This window comes from Mus caroli, chromosome 1, assembly GCF_900094665.2.
Source record: "Mus caroli chromosome 1, CAROLI_EIJ_v1.1, whole genome shotgun sequence".
Taxonomy (NCBI): domain Eukaryota; kingdom Metazoa; phylum Chordata; class Mammalia; order Rodentia; family Muridae; genus Mus; species Mus caroli.
In genome coordinates this window covers 148,979,918-149,000,285 of record NC_034570.1, presented here as the reverse complement: position 1 = coordinate 149,000,285, position 20,368 = coordinate 148,979,918, and the positions used below count along the sequence as shown (strand labels likewise).

General features: G+C 44.9%; 1 protein-coding gene across 1 annotated transcript in view; it reads left to right on the top strand.

Moving 5' to 3' along the window:
- Nucleotides 1–2,045: 2,045 nt before the first annotated feature.
- The window catches only part of Brinp2 (BMP/retinoic acid inducible neural specific 2), a 103,409-nt gene continuing 85,086 nt past the window's right edge, over nucleotides 2,046–20,368 (top strand). Inside the window, exon 1 of the mRNA XM_021166491.1 lies at nucleotides 2,046–2,864. The gene's annotated coding sequence lies outside the window, so the exon portion shown is untranslated. The remainder of the gene's footprint in view (nucleotides 2,865–20,368) is intronic.

The following is a 20,368-nucleotide window of genomic DNA, read 5'->3' as shown; positions in this document are numbered from 1 at the left end:
AATATCTTTATCCCTCCTTCTTTCCTTCTTTCCCTCCTTTTCTCCCTCCCTTACCCACTGCCCGGACTTCCCTTTCACAGGCTCAGCAGACAGCACCTGCTTCTCAGAAACAAGGCTTGTCCTGTTCTCCTTTCTCTAGTCTTCCTTTAAAAAACGCGAGTCCCTCTTCCTGACAGCCACTGGAGTGAAAGGAGACACACAGAAGGAAACCATCACAGGCAAAACAATTCTCTTTCTTTTTGGACGCAGGCCATTTCAGAGGTCTCCCCAGAATCCCCAAGTTCTCCTCTTTGCTGTTGTTCTTACAGGCCTGGTGTGGGGCGTGAGGTGTCACAATTTAGCTGTTCAGCGATTCTCTGCCTGGTCATCTTACCACAGAGCTCCTATGGTCTTTTGCCTCCCTCTTCACCCCTTCCTTTCCTCCCCCACCCCCCGGTGTGTGTGTGTGTGTGTGTGTGTGAGAGAGAGAGAGAGAGAGAGAGAGGAAGAAAGAAAGAAAGAAAGAAAGAAAGAAAGAAAGAAAGAAAGTAATTTCTCACTTGGGGGCTCACTTCTAATTAAGTAATTCAGGAGGTTTAAAAAGCACAGAACAACTAAATGAAACCTCAAATTAGAAGGAAAATGGCTCAAATGGGTCCCCATCTCTCGGAGTTCTGGTTAAGCAAGCAAACAAAATGGGCTGGGACGAATGAATATTGTAACTCAGAAGACCAAAGCAAATGTAATTAGTTCCCAGTCTACTTCTTGTTCCTCAGCCTCTGACACGCTCCAGTCTCACTCCCAACGCCACATGCAGCAGCGAATTTATCCAATTCTTCCTTATCCTTACTGCGGGGGGCGAAAAAGTCGCTGCTGCAAAGCAGGGAGGGTTAACAGAGCTGGTACCCCAGCCTGCCAGCTAGCCAAAGGAGATTGCCGGTAGGCCTCAGAACCCGCCCCTGCCAGGCTTCACAGCCAATGGGATCCTGTGGTGAGTATGGCGCAGGGTCCTATTGGCTGCCAACCTACGTGCATAAGAAAGAAGGAGAGAGGCAGGCAGGGCAGCATTGTTATCTTAAGACACTCATCCGGTGTCTGAGTCTGCAGGTGACACTGGTTAGGTACGGACCGGGAAGTCGGAGTGGGGACACGCCGGGCTGCAGCTCCAGGATGGAATCCGCCTGCCTGCCGCGCGGCTCGCAGCTCTACCCGCAGCGCCTCCGCTGAGCTCGACGGGTTCCGGAGGACTTGGGAAATGCACCTGCCGCGCGCTCTGAAGACACCAGCAGGTCCTCAGGCAGCCGAAGGAGCCCAGACGCCTGAGGAACGGTTTCTGTCCATGTACAAGGCACAGATTTCGGATGACAGGGTGGGTGAGTCTCTTTAGAGTTGGAAAAAAAAAAAAAAAANTCATCTTACCACAGAGCTCCTATGGTCTTTTGCCTCCCTCTTCACCCCTTCCTTTCCTCCCCCACCCCCCCCTTTCCTCCCCCACCCCCCGGTGTGTGTGTGTGTGTGTGTGTGTGTGTGAGAGAGAGAGAGAGAGAGAGAGAGAGAGAGAGAGAGAGAGAGAGAGATTTCTCACTTGGGGGCTCACTTCTAATTAAGTAATTCAGGAGGTTTAAAAAGCACAGAACAACTAAATGAAACCTCAAATTAGAAGGAAAATGGCTCAAATGGGTCCCCATCTCTCGGAGTTCTGGTTAAGCAAGCAAACAAAATGGGCTGGGACGAATGAATATTGTAACTCAGAAGACCAAAGCAAATGTAATTAGTTCCCAGTCTACTTCTTGTTCCTCAGCCTCTGACACGCTCCAGTCTCACTCCCAACGCCACATGCAGCAGCGAATTTATCCAATTCTTCCTTATCCTTACTGCGGGGGGCGAAAAAGTCGCTGCTGCAAAGCAGGGAGGGTTAACAGAGCTGGTACCCCAGCCTGCCAGCTAGCCAAAGGAGATTGCCGGTAGGCCTCAGAACCCGCCCCTGCCAGGCTTCACAGCCAATGGGATCCTGTGGTGAGTATGGCGCAGGGTCCTATTGGCTGCCAACCTACGTGCATAAGAAAGAAGGAGAGAGGCAGGCAGGGCAGCATTGTTATCTTAAGACACTCATCCGGTGTCTGAGTCTGCAGGTGACACTGGTTAGGTACGGACCGGGAAGTCGGAGTGGGGACACGCCGGGCTGCAGCTCCAGGATGGAATCCGCCTGCCTGCCGCGCGGCTCGCAGCTCTACCCGCAGCGCCTCCGCTGAGCTCGACGGGTTCCGGAGGACTTGGGAAATGCACCTGCCGCGCGCTCTGAAGACACCAGCAGGTCCTCAGGCAGCCGAAGGAGCCCAGACGCCTGAGGAACGGTTTCTGTCCATGTACAAGGCACAGATTTCGGATGACAGGGTGGGTGAGTCTCTTTAGAGTTGGAAAAAAAAAAAAAAAAAGAAGGCAAGATCTTGTGTTTCACCTCGGTCGAGGGACAGGGGACTCCTCAGTTGGCTTCCCACTTTCCTCACCTCTCCCACGCCGCGTGCGACCCAGCCTAGCGCTGATCCCACTTCACAGATGCTGTGGGTGCCTGGGATGCTCGCTGCTCCGCGGCAAGGCAGCAGGCAAGTGGTCTAAACGCTGCCGCCGCGGCGGCGGCGGCGACAGCAAAGCCCAGAGCAGGAGAATTTGAAAAGAGACATCCGTTCCCTCTCACAAGCTGAGGGGGTGGCATTCACATTTCCCCAAAGGAGAAAGAGCCACAAGAAATCATGAAGTAAAAACTTTGGAAGGCTGCCACTGGAGATGTTGCACAAAAATCAGGCGTCTTTTGGGAGTCTCCTCGCAGTCCTTGGTGGTTTGGGGAGCAGCTGATACAGCAAGAAGGACTCTTACAAGGATTCAAGGTAATCGTGCAGGGGTCTGTATCCCCTGAGTTTTCTATATCACCTTTCGTTGTGATAGTCCTCATTCAACCTTCTTGTCTGGTGCCTGGCAATTGCAAGCAAAAGGAATAACTCCCATTCCACCCGTAGTTTCTGTCAGGTGGAGCTTAGCAGTGGACTTTGGGTTTGAGCTGACTCTGGAATTGCCTCCTGGTGTCGCATGGCTGTCACAGAGCTTGGGCACTTTGCCTGACCTATATTGTTTTTTGTTTTTTTTTTTTTTTGTTGTTTTTTGTTTTTGCCTGATTTAAGTCCTTAAAGTTAGTGCAACTCCCATTAGCTTTCGAAAATTCATTCGGGCTCCATAATTGCAGAGGATGACAAGGACTTTTGCTTGCCTAGCTGATGCCGGACAGAACTGCACGAGGTTCACTGTGTTTGGAGAGGACCCTAAAAACCTGGTATTCTTTTGTGCAATACAGCTGTATTCACATGGTCATTAAAGCCCTGTAGCATGCTTTAGAGGCCATTCTATTTCTTCTATGAACATGTAATGAGGGACAAAAATAATTCTTAGGAGTGAATCCCATGGTCTCCTTTGGGTGGTATAACAGAAACCCCAATCGACTGAGTCAATCCTGGTAGTGCACTGGAGACACTACAGGGAGAATATTGCTGTGCTGAAGGGAAGTGTCTGTTGAGACTATCTCTCAGTGTTTTCCCTGTTCATACACAGCTCTCTCTCTCTCTCTCTCTCTCTCTCTCTCTCTCTCTCTGTGTGTGTGTGTGTGTGTGTGTGTGTGTGTGTGTGTGTGTGTTCACAGCTGTATGAAGGAAGCTGGCTGCTCACAGAAACACTAAGCATCTCTGCCAAGCCCCTGCTCGGGCCATGATGCCTGGGGTGTAGCTACCAAGTAGGAGGATGAACTTGTACACTGCTGTTCTAGCCCAGAGGAGTTCTCTCTTCACCAAGCAGTCTTTCTGCACGGTACATATTTATCCAGGGTATATAGACTTAAGCCAAATATTAACTAACAATCAACTGGATGCACTGTAATGTGATTGAGCAGACCTTTCTGTAAAGAACCATATGTATGCTTTCCCTGTCCTGGGAGCAGGTTGCCCTGAGTAGGAACAAATGTGCTAAGAGAATATCAATTACAAAATAAAATCCAGACTGTATCCAACAGGGCCAGTGATATGTTAGCATAGGCCAATAAGAAGAATTAAACATATACACTGTGAGTCAAGTATTTCTCCCCAGGTCTTCTCTAGACAAGTGTATGTTGATTCCTTTGCTTTCCTCGCCCCCCTGGCCAGGCTCTTGGAAGCTATGCAATGCCTGTATTAACCAGGAAGCTATAGGATTCTACTAAATCCCCTGGGGGGCAGTCTGATGACATCAGAAAACAGCTAGAGTGATGCTGGAGTCTGTGTGTTTTCCCTCTTGATTTTGCACAGTTGTATGCATGGTTTTTGTTTGTTTGTTTGTTTATGACATGGCCCTCAAGAGTTCCTTCTCACCTGGAATGAGTTGCTATGTAACACTGAGAGCATGACCAAGCAATGCTGCCACAGTGATCTATCTTACCAGTACCATAGCTGCTACCCACTCTGGGAAAAGATGCATGCTCTGCTTCTGTGAGGAAAGAAGAATTTGGAAAGATGCCGAGCAAGGAGACTGTGTTGGAGAGCAAGCATCAGACCAGAATCTTGGCTGCTGGAAAACAGCTGGTTTTAAGGGGTTTGACAGCTGGGCTGCAGCCATGGGGAAGCCAGAAGCATTCTTGACTCTTACTTCTTTCACCTTACAAAAAAAAAAAAAATGGAGTTGTCTTTCCTTTCCCAGTGTGAAAACAAGAAAGGCAGAGGAGGTAAAGGCTGGGGAGGACAGAAGGGCCCGATTCTTCTTGTGTTGGCCTGGTTTGGGGAATGGGGAACATCTCTTCCTGGATCTCAAGATCCCCTTCAGAGTGTTCCTCTCTGGCCTCCTGACAGGTTGTTTACTGAGCAAAGCCAGAGGGCACAGAACGTCCCTGCGTCATCAACTCCTGATCCTCTTCCCCAAGGTACAGGCTTGCACCTGGGAGCACCACCTTAGACCTATCCCTCTGGGAGGGTGCTCCAAAATCCCTCTCCACTCACAAACAAGAGGTAATCTGAAGGGACTGGAGATAATGTGTGGGCACTTTCCGCTGGCTAGAATGTTCAGTGTTCAGGTTCCTAGCTAGTGTTTAAGCAAGCACTGTGGGGTATTACTTCTGGAGGGCCATTCTTTCTTCTTATTAAATAATAAGTCCTTGCATATATTTTGAAGAGCTCCTTTCCCAAAGAGCTGGGAGCATTTACAGAAGTCCTCTACATAATTCTCAGATGACTTATAGTCTCCTTTGTCTTTGGTTACCCTAAGATGTAGAGTGTGAATGATTTCAGTCTTCTTGGAAAGGGGAGTGCAGAGAACCCCAGGAGAATATCTGTCTTACACGGGACACAGGACACACAGCAGTAGGAAAACTCATGGAATGGAGGCCTGGGTCTTACTGCTTCCTAATTAACCTCAGTCCCCTGGGCTTCTTCTAAGGCATAGTTCCATCTCAGTGTTTGTGATCTGACTTGGTTGCTTTATACATTACAAAGCAAGGAGGCTGTGATGTGATTTGGGGGTCCTCCTCTGGCAGTATGTCAGGGCACAGAGGGATAAAAAACCTTAGGAAACTTTAACCCCATGATTTTGTAGTCTACTTGGGAAAATAGGCCTATGTCCAGGCAAAGGTAAACGATGATGTAAGTTCTCAACAGAAGTTCAATACAAGAGAAGTCAAAAGGCTGACCCTATTAATCAGCCATTGATCTGTACTAATAATAAGAGCTATCAGTATTTCACGAAGGGAGAATTAGAATGGAGCCATGAGAGTTAGAGTGGAATATTTTGGATAGGCAGAGAAGGGCTAAAGGGCTCTAGCTGATCAAGTCCCTCACTGGAGCACAGGCACAGGGAGAAGTTGAAACCAGTATGGTCTGCATGGGTCTTTGGGGCCACCTCTCTTGCAACCTGGAAATCCTATGTATCTGTGTTCATTGTATTAAACGTGTATGGCCTAGAAGAAGTTGATCTAGGATCCTGACAGGGCTCTGAAATACTGGGCATATTGCTAGACATTGGAAATGTTACCTGGCCTTCCATCCACTCTCAGGTCTAAGCCACATACAATGAATGGGAAAAGCTTTACTCAAGGTCAGAGAGCCTATCAACTTTATATCCAAAAAAATTGAATGAGGATGTTGGGGAAGGCAGGCAAATTTCAAGAGAACATAAGAAAAGACTTCTCATATTTTAGAATCAGAATCCTTTAAGAGAGAGAGCTTTGATTTTTCCCCCATTTCCTATTTCTCCACCCAAATGTTCCTCTTGGGGTTTGCTTGGAACCGGCAAAATGCCAAAGCCCTTAGGCATTTAGCATTGAGCAGAAGATTTCCAATCTTAAGATTCTTGAGCATGCCCATGTACATAACCTCTTGTCTCCTCTTCTCTTTCCCTTTTAATAAAACATATGCTGTTGCAGTCACAAAGGAGGAGACCACAAAAAAAGCAGGAGGGGGTGGGGAGTGGTACTGCCCGCAGCTGTACCAGTGGGTTCTGTGATTGTTCAGCAGAGCAAAGAAAGGAGAGGCATGGTGTCAGCCTGGGTAGAACCAAGGGGAGTCTAAGGGCTGCTGCTGCCTCACAGGAGAAGGCTGCAGCCAGTTACACACACACACACACACACACACACACACACACACACACACACACACACACATACACACACTTGTTCTAGGAGTCAGCCTCTCTCCCAGAGAAAGGATGGAGAACATTATAAGCCTAACTGCTTAGAGATCTTGGTCTTCAGCTGGTCTGAAGCATCACTCAGGCTGCACACCACTGTGTGAATGGCTCCATCCCTACAATAGGGAAAGCTCCCCTTGGACATGAGAAGAGAATGACTTGCCACAGTCCCCTCCCTAACTTCTCTGAGATATGGAGGGAGTTCCCTGGGAGCTCAGACTCTCTGTGTACTTTGGTCCAGGAGTACAGTCTCAAACCAGCTCTTAAGAGACATTAACTCTCTCTTGAAGATCCTACCTTAACCCTACCTGTCACCCTTGCTTCTACTAGCACCCTTATGCTAATGGCCAGTAGCTGGGCTGTGCATAGGACATCTTCTCTCTTTACTTTTCAGAAACATACACTGCCATGTTCAGGGTTGAGCCAGAGTCCTGGGCACATGATGTGTTGTTCATAATTTTGGAGGAAATCCTGCTCTGTTTGGGAAGGAAGTGTCAGAAGGCTAAGTTATGATGACTGCAGTGGGCTAGACTTCTCTAACCTACTGGTGCAGGTTGGTCCTCTTTAAATTATCACTCTGATATGCAGAGGAAAGTATGAATACCATTATCATATTCTGCCATCTTCAGTGGCTGGTCCTGTCCCATTATTTATTTTTCTGAAACTCAGTTGCAATGCTAAAATACCTGGGGTGCTGGATTGGGTAAAATTAGGAGCCACTGCAGGCAAAAATCCACCCAAGAACTCCACAGGTAGCTCAGGGGCTCTTGAGATGCATGCCAGGATTGTAAAATTGAAAAGATTTACTTTTTCAAAAGCCATATAAGAGCCAGGGAGTGGTGGCACACACCTTTGATCCCAGCACTTGGGAGGCAGAGGCCGGCAGATTTCTGAGTTCGAGGCCAGCCTGGTCTACAGAGTGAGTTCCAGGACAGTCAGGGCTACATAGAGAAACCCTGTCTCAAACCAACCAACCAACAAACAAACAATTATATGAAACTGGGTATGTGGCTCTGTTGACATGTTCCTTGCCTAACATGCCCCAAGCCCTGGGTTTTGTCTCTACCACCACATAAACCAAGCCTGGTGACACATACTTGTTAATCCTAGTACTTAGGAGGTAGAGGTAGGAAGATCAGAAGTTCAAGGCTATTCTCAACTGTATAGAGAATGGGAGGCCTGCATGGGATATAAGAGACTCTGTTTCTAAGAACAACGCCCCCACACACACACTCACAAACAAAATCAATGTAAAAATGTCACTATTTTACACTGATTTTAGATTTAAATGATGTAATAATTCAGATATGCTGGGTTAAATAAAAATCCAGTTCGTTTTGTTCATTTCTTTTAGTTTTTAATATAGGGACCAGAAGTTAGATTTCCATCGGTGGCAGACAGTGCATTTCTTTTAGTTTGCGCTGGCCAGGCCCTGCAGAGCGGTAGCAGCTTAATGGGGAGAAAGGGCAGAGCTTGAGACAGGAGGAGCCAGAGACATAAAAAGAAAGAGAACATGGAAGGAGAGGTCAAGAGCAGCCCAGAGGGAGCCTCTGGGCATGGGTTTCTGAAATTTAAAAGCAGGAAACACAAATAGCCTACATGGCCTATATTTATTTGAGGAGGGACCTGGCTAACTGTGACTCCGCCCACCGGAAGCTTTACTAAAGCAATATAGCCCTCAGCTCACATGCCCAGAGTGAGCTGGTGAGAGGCCTTTGGGTTTAGTCTGTTTTTTTTTTTTTTTTGTTTTGTTTTGTTATGTTTTGTGTTTTGTTTTTTTAAAGGGGTGGGGAGTGTAATAGTAAAAATAACTAAGTGAGTGATCTTCAGGTTCTCTCTCCAAAAAACGAGAACATACTTGGCTGAACTTAATCTTAATCTTCGAAGTCCCTCCTGTGCCCTCTCTGCCATCATGTGACCTCCCCTTCCCTGACTTTTTCGTATTTTCAAAACAGACGTGTTTAGTGGGCAGGGAGACAGAAGAGCCACCACAGTATTTTTCAAGATTATTTACCAAACTATCCATTGCAATGGAAAGACGTGAGGATCACATTTTATTTGTTAATTACGGGTTGAAATACTACCACCCCTTCATCATAACTATGCTGGTATTAGTCACCAAGATAAGGGTTGGACAGGCCTAGAACTTCTCTCATGTTTGCTTAGCCCTTCTATCATTTGCAAAAATGTTCTCCCAAGCTGTATTTCACTTGATTCACACATCACCCCCAGGGAGCAATTATTATCTCCTTCCCATGTTTTCCATGATCTCTCTTCAGATTACCTTTATGATTATATTTCCTAACCCTTCTCTTTCTATGGTCTTTATTCAGTCTTGCTTGTAGTTTTAAAATATGAATTATGTAAAGGAGGCATTATTATCTCTCAAGCCTCCTCTCAGCACCTACAAACCTCTCTCTTAGGGTGTTGTTCTTAGTGTAAAATAGAGCAGAGTACCAAATATAGCTTCAGTAGTACATTGAAGACACTCAACAAATGTCATGCCCACCTCCTGCTGAAGAGCTCCAGTTTGATACACAGACAGTTTTGGTATCCCAAACTAAGCTTGTAGTCATTTCGTTCCTCAGATACCTGCTTCAGCAAATAACACAATCAGATCTCCAGGGACTGAAGAAATGTGAAGCAGGACTTAATGGAACACATATGTCAACCCTGGCACTAGAGGGGGGAAGCGGGGGGAAAAGGGTCAATGAAAATTCAAGGCAAACCTTTTCTACACAGTGAGCTCCAGGCCAACCAAAGTTAGCAAGACTCTGCTTCAGCAAAACAAACAAACAAACAAACAAACAAACAACAAAAACCTCATTGAGCAAGAGAGATTTGGAGACTTGAGGACCTGGGTTCAAATCCCCAGCACCCATGTGAAAAACAAACAGCTAAAAACACCCAAAATAGCTGCATGTGTCTGTAAATGCAGTTTTGGGGGAATGGAGACAAGCAGATCTGGGGGGGGGGGCTCACTAGCCAGGCAGGCAGCTCATCTGAAATGATAAGCTTCCGGTTGAGTGAGAGACCCTATCTTAAGGCAATAAGGCTGAGAGCAGTGCAGGAAGATACCCGACATCCTGCTCTGGCCTCTGCATGTGAATACATGGGCCTGCATAGCTGCACACTCACAAGTATGCAGAGGAAACAAACAGGTGAATCATATTGGCCTCTCACTTTCACACCTATTCCCCTCCCCTCCCCCATCCTCTCTACCCCCACCCCTATCCCCCTGGCAATAAATCAGCAACCCTGTGAAAGGTATGCCTCTGGTGACCCTTGGAAGGGAAACCTTGCACTCCTGGTCGCACCTCCTGCCACTCTCTGAAGTCAGACTCATCCCTTTTTGCCTGGACCTTCCTGCATTTGTTCTCCCTGTTTCTTGCCTCCAGGGCTAAACCAGGTCTGCTTCCTCCTTGTAGCCAGAGTGATCTTTCAAAATGGTAAATTTGATTATGCCTCTCCTCTTGGTGCAATTCTCCTGTGGCTCCCCACAAGCATCAGAATGAGTTCCAAATGTCTTAGCCTGACAGAGCTTCTTCGAGAGCTGGTCCAACGGCCTCTCTATGTGCCTCTCCTCCTTTCTCCCCATCCCACTGCAGCCTGCAGTGAAGCCCCAGCACCCTGGCTCTTGGCTGTGCCATGGTGTTTTCTGGCAGTGCCCTCTGCTGTCCTACTCTCTGCTTCCTGGGGGTTCCTGAGCCTCAAGACTTTGTAAACATTATCTCCTCTGTGTAGGCTTCTCTGAGACTCTGGGACAGAATTAATTGCCTCCTCCTCTGTACTCCCACACTTCTTGCTCAAATCTCTCTCACTCTATTCACCATGTAATGATTCGTTTATGTAGCTTGGGCAGTGGTGTTGACATTGGGATTCTAAGACATAGTTCTTCGGAGGTATTTAATACAGAGAGCAAATTATTGGAAGGCAAGCCCTATCCTCCAGCACAAGAGATGGAGCCAAGGCTAACAGACACAAAGCCTTGTTCTCTAGGTGCTTCCATTCTGTGGGAAACGTGGCTCTGTGGATCATAGGGTCATTGCTGATAGTGGCTGACATTTTCACAGCATTTATGTGTCAGACCTTGTAGGGAAACCACCTCTCATTTACTTATTACAGTGATCCTGTATACTAAGCTCATCCTTTTTATCTTATGTAAGATAAATCGGAACTTCAGAGACACGAAGGAACTGTGGCTGGAGAGATGGCTCAGTGTTTAAGAGTACGTGCTGCTCTTCTAGAGGATCTGAGTTCAGTTGCCAGCACCCAGAACAGGCAGCTCAAAACTGCTTATAACTCTAGCTCCAGGGGAATCTAATGCCCTCTTCTGGCCACTATGAACATCAGTACACATGTAACACACATGTGCAAATATAAGCACATACATACCCATAAATAAAAATATGTTTAAATATGTTATACTTAATAAATATAATACATTAAATATATAAGTATATGTAATATATTTAATATATTTTAAAGAAATGTCTATTTACTATGCATTAAATGATTTATTTAATATTTATTAAATATAAATATCAAATGTAAATTCAATATATATTAAGTAAATATGTTTAACAGAGAGTGAGACAAGGTAGTGAAACTAGTCCAAAGTCACACAGCTAGAATGTTGGGGAGTTGGTATCCCATGAAGTTTAGGTCCTGAGTCTATAGGCCTTAATATGGGCTTCACAGAAGTAACCTCTCAGGCCAGTAATCAAATGAGACATCTTTTGGTAGTGCAAGATATTGTAGGAGCGCATGACTAGGATAGTGTTCTGGGAGGAGCTTTTCTTGGAGGTTATAGTTAATTTGGTGCATCTGGATTGAGTATAAGGATGAGTCTGGGCATTCAAAGAGGGAGCGAGGGTAACAGAGGCTTCTGTTGATGTGGTCCAAGGAGTATCACATTCAGAATGGTGACTAGTTCAGATGCATTCAAACTTCCCCTCCCCCAGACTATTTGTTCCCCCAGTTCTTTTGGATGACCACACATCTCATAAAGCATCCAGCTTGCTGCTCTTGACAAGGATAGAAAGAGATGACATGTGAAAATACACACACACACACACACACACACACACACACACACACCATGGCTTTGCTAAATCACTTTTATTTTACTTTCTCCTGTGAACGAAGTGTCACTCAGAACCTTAATGGAGTGATAGGCACTGCAAAGGCCAGAGACAACCCAGAGGTACGAGCAAAAGGGAATAAGGTGAAAATGGAACTGGGCTAGAGGGAGAAAGAAAGGGAATCTGCATTTGATCTTAGAATCTGATCAGGGAGGGGCATGCGGAGAGGAAAGCTTATGAGATGGTGACAGGACAGCTGGGTGGCAGCTGGGTCATTATGTCAGTCTCCACTGACATCCACACATGCATCTATCCATTTGTTTGTCCTTTGTGAATATTTTATAATAAAAGTTAAAGAAATGATTTGAAGAGCAGGCCAAAGCTAGCTGGAACAAGCTCATAAATATTTAAGATACGTCTTGAAATGAGTAGAACTTGCACTGAGCTCATTTTTGTTGTAATATCTCACTTAATTTTTCATTCCTACCTCATGAAGGGAGTGCCATTCTTATTTTATAGACTAAAACCGAGGAACGTAAGTTCAAAGGAAGTAGCCTCAGGTTCTGATTAGTGCATAAGAGTTTCTGATTTACAGCCTGGGAGGCTCTGAGCCATCAGGAGGGGAAAGACCAAGTTCCTAGTCAGAGCAGCTCCAGTCCTGTGTTGGTTACTAACCAGCTGTGCAATATCAGCTAGGTTATAGAACACTCATGAGCTCTGGTACCTCCACCTAAAAACTGGAAATGAGTGTTAGAGACAATGATTGACAAATATCCAGGAAGCCCTTGCCTCAAAATGGGCATTCAGAAAATGGTAGCTGCTGTTTCTGTGTCTCCAAAGACGAACCCTTGAGAGATGTTGACTTCCATAGAGGTGGAAGCTGGGACCCCAGCATAGCCAACAAGATTCGGTACCACCTTTAATTCTCGCTGCTGGGGGAGATGAATCAGGTACTTCCTAAGAACCCTTACCAACCCCCAGGTCCTATAGTGCTTTCCAGGTATTTTCTCCTTGGATCTTGGGATAAACCACCTAAAGTGGAGCATTTTCTGTTTATGAGTAAGGAGATGGAAGTTCCCAGAGACTGAATGACCCATTTCAGGCTTCCTAGCGTGGGTGAGTTCACACTTGACCCTAAATCTATCAGATGCAGAAGCCCTTTGCTTGAGCATTAGACTTTGCAACGCATCTTTGTTCCTAGGTTGTGTCCTGGGGGGGAAGGTAGCTCCGTGGTCAAGGTAAGAGAAGCTGTTCCGATATCTGACTGATGTTTCTTAAGTAGGACAGAAGCACTGTTAACTCTGGAGGGATTCCTGGGAGCAGGCCACCAGGGCTGGTAGATGGTAAAAGAGGACCCCAACTCAAACACTGGGAATACAAAAGCAGGCCAAACAAACCAAAACAGAAATGCAGACAGAGCCCTGAAGAGTCTCTAGTGCAAAGCTTTACAAGGCCTGTTCACTTAGTGCACGCATGCTGGTATTCCAAGGGCCCTTTCTGAAGACAAGTGTGTGTGTGTGTGTGTGTGTGTGTGTGTGTGTGTGTGTGTGCATGCGCGTGTGTATTTGTGTGTGTGTTTTCAAAAGAGCAAGGCTTTCAAAACAAAATTAGAGCCGAGTCTCCTTAGGCATGGAGGAAGGGTTTCCTGAACTTCACAAGATTTTTAACCTTTTAGGAAGGCAGAGGGCTTTCATTAATAAATCTTCATCTAGAATTCTAATACACCCAGCCAATGCATATGGAAGGCTCTCCTTGGGGCAGGCGTAGGTGCCTGGAGCTGGGTCATCCCACACTTCCCTCTTCAGCCAAAAGTTCTGCCCAAGGCACCTCCTGGTTAGAACAGAAAAGGTGCCTGGAAACACATTGAAAAACATGTACCATAGAGATCCTTCCAAAAGCAAGCCTTGCCACTTTTTTTTTAAAATAATAGGTGATATATTAAAATTGATCATAAAATCTAAGACCTTTGCCAACACAGACACATCTGTGACATTCAGCGAGACTAGGAAAAAAATTACTGCTCTCTCTTATTCTCAATGATTGAAAATGCATAAAATTCAATGTCTATGAATAAACACCTGCTGTGTGCCAGGAACTGTACCAGACACCGACTATGCTTACATGTGCAGTCTCCTCCAGTTCCAACACCCCCCACCCCCCACACAAAAGAAGTGTCTCTCACTGTACTCAATAAAAATGAGAAGAATTGAGTAAGGAGAGTTGCTTGCCACTGATCTGAGATCTCAGCTGTTGGGAAATAATGGTACTGGGAATTTTTGTTTGCTTGCTTTTAGACAGGGTCATGGTGTGTCTTCTGGCTGGCATGGCCTGGAATTTGATATGTAGACCAGGCTGCATCTCAAAGAGACCCTCCCAAGTCTCTGCCTCCCCAAGTGCTGAGATTAAAGGTATCCCCACCAAACCTGGCAGTGTTAGGACTTTAACAGTGGATTGAATGAATTAAAGAGTCTGACTTTGGTCACTAATCCCTAAATCTTCTACATTGGATAGAAATAATATTTATTAACCTATCTCATAGTTTTTTACTGGAGACCAGCATGCTTTGGCTGTGAGATTTTACCTCACCTCTTTGCCTTCACAAAGCATTCCTGTCCTCCCAGACCCTTGCAGCAGATCTGTTTCCTTGGCTCTTCCTGATCCTCTAGGTCAGGGGCAGCTTCTTTTTCAGGGTCCAGGCCCAGTAGCAGCAGTGGTTGGAAGGTATCCACTTCTATTCCTCACTTGGGAGCTTCATGCAGGGCACAGCATCCTTCCTGAGCTGGAGGTGGCCAGACTGGAGCCCAGATTTCAGTTGAATTACTAGGATAGTCTGGGGTCTAGGCTCCATAGAAGTTCTTATAATCCCCTTGAGGAATAGAAATGCCTAGGCAGTGCATAACTACTGCAGGGGCAGCTCATTTCTGCCTCCCCTTCACTGTATCTGGCCACTTAGCATACTATAAATATGTTGTCACACAAGGAATGGGCGCAGGTGATGAGCAGCGTTCCTGTGGGTGATAGGTCCCCAGAGACTTCCTGAACACTGTGCCTCTTCCTAGGTCTTTGCCCTTCCGGATTTGAGACTCAGAAATCAGAGTAAGGCCAGTATCCTCCTGAAGCCTCCGGGCTCTGGAGACCCCTAGAGGCAAAAGTATGTGTTACGAGTCGCCCCTCACTTCTGAAGCCAGGAAGGTTCTTGCCTTGAGATGACTGGCCTTTCCTTACATAAAGCACACTTGCAGCAAGTTCAGAAGGCATAGCCTGGCACATGTGTGAGTGTGCATGTGCATGGATATAGAGGGGTGAGAAAGGTTGGCAACATTTGTAGAAGCAATCCTGTCCAGAACTAAGCTGATTAGTTCCGGTCCCTTCTCTGCCTGACTGAGCCATGCTCCTTTGTGCCTGACAGCCAGCATCTCTCTCAGGACTGCAGGGACTGAGACTGCCCTTCTTGGCAACTCCCTAACACCTCCATCAAGGCGACAGTTTCCCTAAGGCCCCTTCACTCGTCTCAGTAACTTGATCAACTCATTTGTGCTGAAGTATTAATGACTAATAATGATTTAATGTGCTGTCTCCCAATTAACACTGAAGCATTTCAAAAGAGAAATTCACAGATTTTTTAACCTAAGTGAAAGATTCATGTTTTTCCCTTTTCAGAAGGATTGCAAGCCCCTGAAAATGTACAGAACAGACAGTTGCCTGGATAACAGCCCCTCCTAGCAACAATCGAAAGCATTGTATAGGAGCTTATAGAATCACCTAACAGAGTCCTTCTCCAATCCACAATCATTAAAGATAATGCCTGTCTACATAACCCCCACCAGGAGAAAACTAGGATGCCAGAGTTGACATAGCTAGCTCCTTGTGTCTCCATAGCAAAACCTAGATGCTTAATGGATTTTCCTTCACTTGTGGGAAAGACCTTAGTCACTGAGGGAAGAGGTTCAGACACTACTAATCAGAGTGCAGATCTGTAGTGATAAGAATATGTTTTCATTTTAATCTCCAGGGTGGGAATATGGGACTGCTTTGGACTTTCTTCAGCAGCTGACTATGATTTGCCTCGTGCTCTAGCAGAGAAGTGGTTTTGCCAGCTGAAGATGGTTTATGTGACTGTGTGTCATTTGGAATGCTTGGAACTTTTCAGAGGTTATATAAATGGTAGAGCCAAGATGGACATGGTTGGGGGTTGCGGGTTGGGAGTTGTTGGGGAAGGGAGCATTGATTGGGGTTTATTAGTAGTCATGCTCAAAGAACAAAAAATGAAGAAAGAAATAAGATTCAGAGATCTTTATCTCTCTCTTTCTCCCCTCTATCCTTTCTCTCCTATCTAGCGATATGGGGTAAAATTGGGGGGTGGGATAAGAAGTGTGAAAAAGAAGAACCCACCAGTAGCAAAGCCCAGCACAAGCTACATAGATCTTTGACAGACTCTGTTCAGGGCTGATCATGTGATCCTGCCCAGTTACTTTACTGCTCAAGCCTCAGTGCACACAACTATAAAATGAATGTAGCAAAATTCACAGCCCAGAATTGCTTGGTGCATGAAATATTGCAGAATTATCACCTATAATGTCTAGTGTTTGAAGAATGTCCGTTCTGTGACAGTTCTGTTCCTAATCTTACTTTTATTTTTATTGTTTTTTCCCCTATCTTAAGCTTCCAGTGCAGGGCAGCATGCAAATGCCGTATTTATTGATCAGTTAGAAGATTCCCCAGCAGTCCAGCCTCCTAGGCGTGGTTGGTTTGGTAATGAACTGGATGTCTTTCCAGATGAAGGCATTGTATGAAATTTATTTTCTCCCCCTATTCTTGGTTTCTTTAAATGTATCTCACAAATGCAGCGAGTGAAATGAATTTGGCAGTGACTTAGAAAGACTTAATGCATTTCAGAAATGGGGGGGCATAACAAAACCTGGTTTGTTTTAGTGATATATAGTTCATGTGATATGACAAAACTCCATTTTTACGCTTAGGAAAATTGGCTAATTTTAAAACAGTTGACACATGCCATATGCATATAGAGTAATGATAGATTTTGCTCAGGCAAACAACAGAAGAACACAGGGCCAGAAATATCTGCTGGGGCTTTCATCAGTTAAATTCTTAGTTTATGGCAAACCTTCCCGGCATAGGAGCAAGGAGGGACACAGAAAGTGGACTCCCAGTGGCCTCAAGTGCTTGAGTCAGATATTTGATCATAAAAACACCATCTACCAAGAATAGAATACAGACATTGTGTTTTTAATGGGAATTGTGTTGAATGGGAAGAGGAAGCTACCCCACATAGCAAGATTTATGTGCCAGACTTTAAACAGTTCCAAAAGATATTAGCCAGAAAGGGGGTACAAATGACAAAAGGGATGTAAAGTTGGTTAGAACCCCGGATTTGTGTTTCAGAGCTTTTTCTGGTCACTTCTCTTGTTGGAAACATACACAGTGTTTGGCTCTTACACAGCACTTAAAATGTTCTTTGAGATCCTCCTGTAAATAGTTCTGCATAACTCTGCTCCTCAGTCAGAAGCTCAGGCCCGTGTGGGCTGATGGTGTGCCGTCTTCTGGACTCAAAGCATTTTATTTAATTTCATTTTATATATATCAAGACATGATTTAATTAGTGAGTACAGAAAAAAAGTCAAAGACCTTAGAGGTTTATGGTCAGGTCTCCAGGACCCAGCAGCCTGACATCTAATCCTGTTATTTCTCACCTTAACCTGAACAGAGTCGGAGAGTTGCTTCTCTTTCTTCCCATAATTCATTAGTTATTAAGTTTTCTCTTCTTTTATTCTTCTTGTGTATCCTTTGCTTTGTGTGACTCTTCAGGCTGGTCCACCACTGCACTTTTTCTTCCTCCTCAGGATATCATAAAACAAAGAAAGCCAATATCTTGATGGCTCATTTGTGACGAGACCAAGTAGAAGAGGAATTTTCCCTGATGCATTTTGCCTCCTAGAATAAGTCTCTTGTCCCCTGGTGAACCTGACCATGAAGGTGATTACAGTTGGTGCCCCGCAGTGATATGAAGGGGAAGGGCTGAGCAGTGTGCTGCCTCCGTCCTTAATCATAGACTCAGCACCCCAAAGGCAGGAACCGGAACCGAGGTTTGTCTATCAGCCTAGCCCTTCCTCCTTGGCACAATATCAACTACTGGGAAGAGTTCTTTTATTTACAAAATTAACAATACAAAACAAAAACTGGCACACATCTAACTATTAATCATACCACACCATTTTCATGAAAGTATGGGCTGCTGAAAGTCCATCAAGCATCCTTTCTACTGAGGGTAAGATATTAAATACTCAGAACTTCAAATTTGTAAAAAGTGTAAAATTTTGGAAGTTTTTTTTTTTCCCCGTAAGGCAGTGGTTCTCAAATTTTAATGCACACCCGGGGAGGTTTTTAAAATGCAGCGTCTGCAGCCCCTTCTCCAAGGACTCTGATTTCGTAGGTCTTGTGTGAAATGCAGAAAGCTGCATTTTAACATGTACATGCACCATTTTAGATTAGCTGCATAAAATTTCACCCAAATTCAGACTGGTAGACTCTGAGTGTCCCTCGGTTGGTTAATAGGTGTCATATAAGGGTTCTATGGTTAGAAAAGCTGGAGGAGCATCATTGTGTCCCTGACAACCCACTCTCAAACATACTCAGAGGTTCACTATCCATGAGAGACAGGTTTGACTAAGTATTTCATACACATATATACGCATGTATATATGAAAATTTCATTTATTTTATTGTCAAACACCTTTTAAATGTTGAGGCATTTAATATGGAAGGTATTGCCTATGGGGAGTAGGGACCTCCTACAGGACAAGAGTGCTAATGCAACCCAGCTGTATCCTCCAATCATGCTAAGGAGTGTGGAGTTGGAAGGAGCTAAAGGGATCTGCAACCCTATAGGTGGAACAACATTATGAACTAACCAGTACCCCGGAGCTCTTGACTCTAGCTGCATATGTATCAATAGATGGCCGAGTCGGCCATCACTGGAAAGAGAGGCCCATTGGACACACAAATTTTATATACTCCAGTACAGGGGAACGCCAGAGCCAAAAAAATGGGAATGGATGGGTAGGGAAGTGGGGGGGAGGGTATGGGGGACTTTTGGGATAGCATTGGAAATGTAATTGAGGAAAATACATAATAAAAAATATTAAAAAATTTAAAAAAGGAGTGTGGAGTTGGAGATTCTCTAGCCATGGAGGATAGCCTACAGTCTGGAGAAGTGTTTGTGAAGGCAGCCATCATTTGTCAAGCGTTTGATATTTACAGGCACCATTCTCTCTTTTTAATTATGTATTAACTTGGTTTATTCTCAGAACAGCCTTATGAGTCAGATTCTTTTATTATTCCCATTTCACTGAGAAGGAACTAAGACCCTGAAAGGTTAATAATATGCTAATGATCATGGAGTTACCAAATGGCATAGTGGGACTTGAACACAGGGAGTCTCTGGAAATCCTACCCTGTTAATGTCTTTACCTGGCAGCTCTTCTGGGAGCAAGGTCCTGGAAATTATGGGCAGCAAGGAGTATCAGGTCCTGCTAGACACAACCTATCCAGGAGCCATGATGCTTCAGTGTTTCTGGACAGACTTCTCCAGGTGATGACCTATGATTATTGCCCTTCACTCATCAGAGAATTTATTATAATGACCATCGAAACTTCCACAAGATTTTGCTGTACTTAAACACAAAATATGCTTAGTAAAACAACCTGACAAGAATGATTCATGGGTAGCAATTAGGTACAGAAACTTGCGCCTATGAAATCCCAAACTGGGTTGACAATCTGTTCATCCTGCTGACACCTTGATAAAAACCACAGTAACCTGGCCTTGTTACCTACTACATTCTCAATTCCCTCAGGATGGATTCCTGCATGGAAAATAGACATGGCTTTCTAATGATGGAGCTCTAGAGAAAGGTTTCAACTGTTATACTTGAGTCTTTGGGAAATCAGCCTTCTCAGCATGCCCTGCCTGTACCCAAGTTATGTGGTTCCCCTGCGTCAACAATTTCACACTCTAGGGTGTTGAACCCACACTTTAATAGAAAATGTTTATAGCACATCCTTTTGGATCAGCTATCAGCTCCTAAAGCCCAACTAGAGATACCTGATCTTGTCTTGGCTACTTTGTCGCTCATTGTGAACTTGTTCTCTGGACCCCATGTGCCCTGGCACTGAAGAAACCATGCAGAAAATCCTTCTGTCTCAAACTAAACAGGCATACTTACCAAAATGGGGTCTCATGCTGTTTCTCTTTGGATCAAAACTACCTTACACGTGCTGAACTCAGGGTCAGCCACAGTGAGAGTAGAGCCTTCCATTCCTCTGGGCTTCATGGGCAATGCAAAGCATCTGCTTACATAAAGGGAGAAGAGACTTCAGCCTCATGGAAGCTCCCCAATCTCTCATTTGTAGCATTATCTTCTTTCTGCTCATGAAAGATCAATTTCGTATTTCCTGGAACTGATAATTATAAGTGGTAAAGACTGTGAACTCTGAGTACTGGGCTAGCCATGGACTTATTACTGTTGATTGCAGGAGCAGTTATGGATACTTAGGTATTAACAGAATCATTTTGTTTTATATATATATATATATAT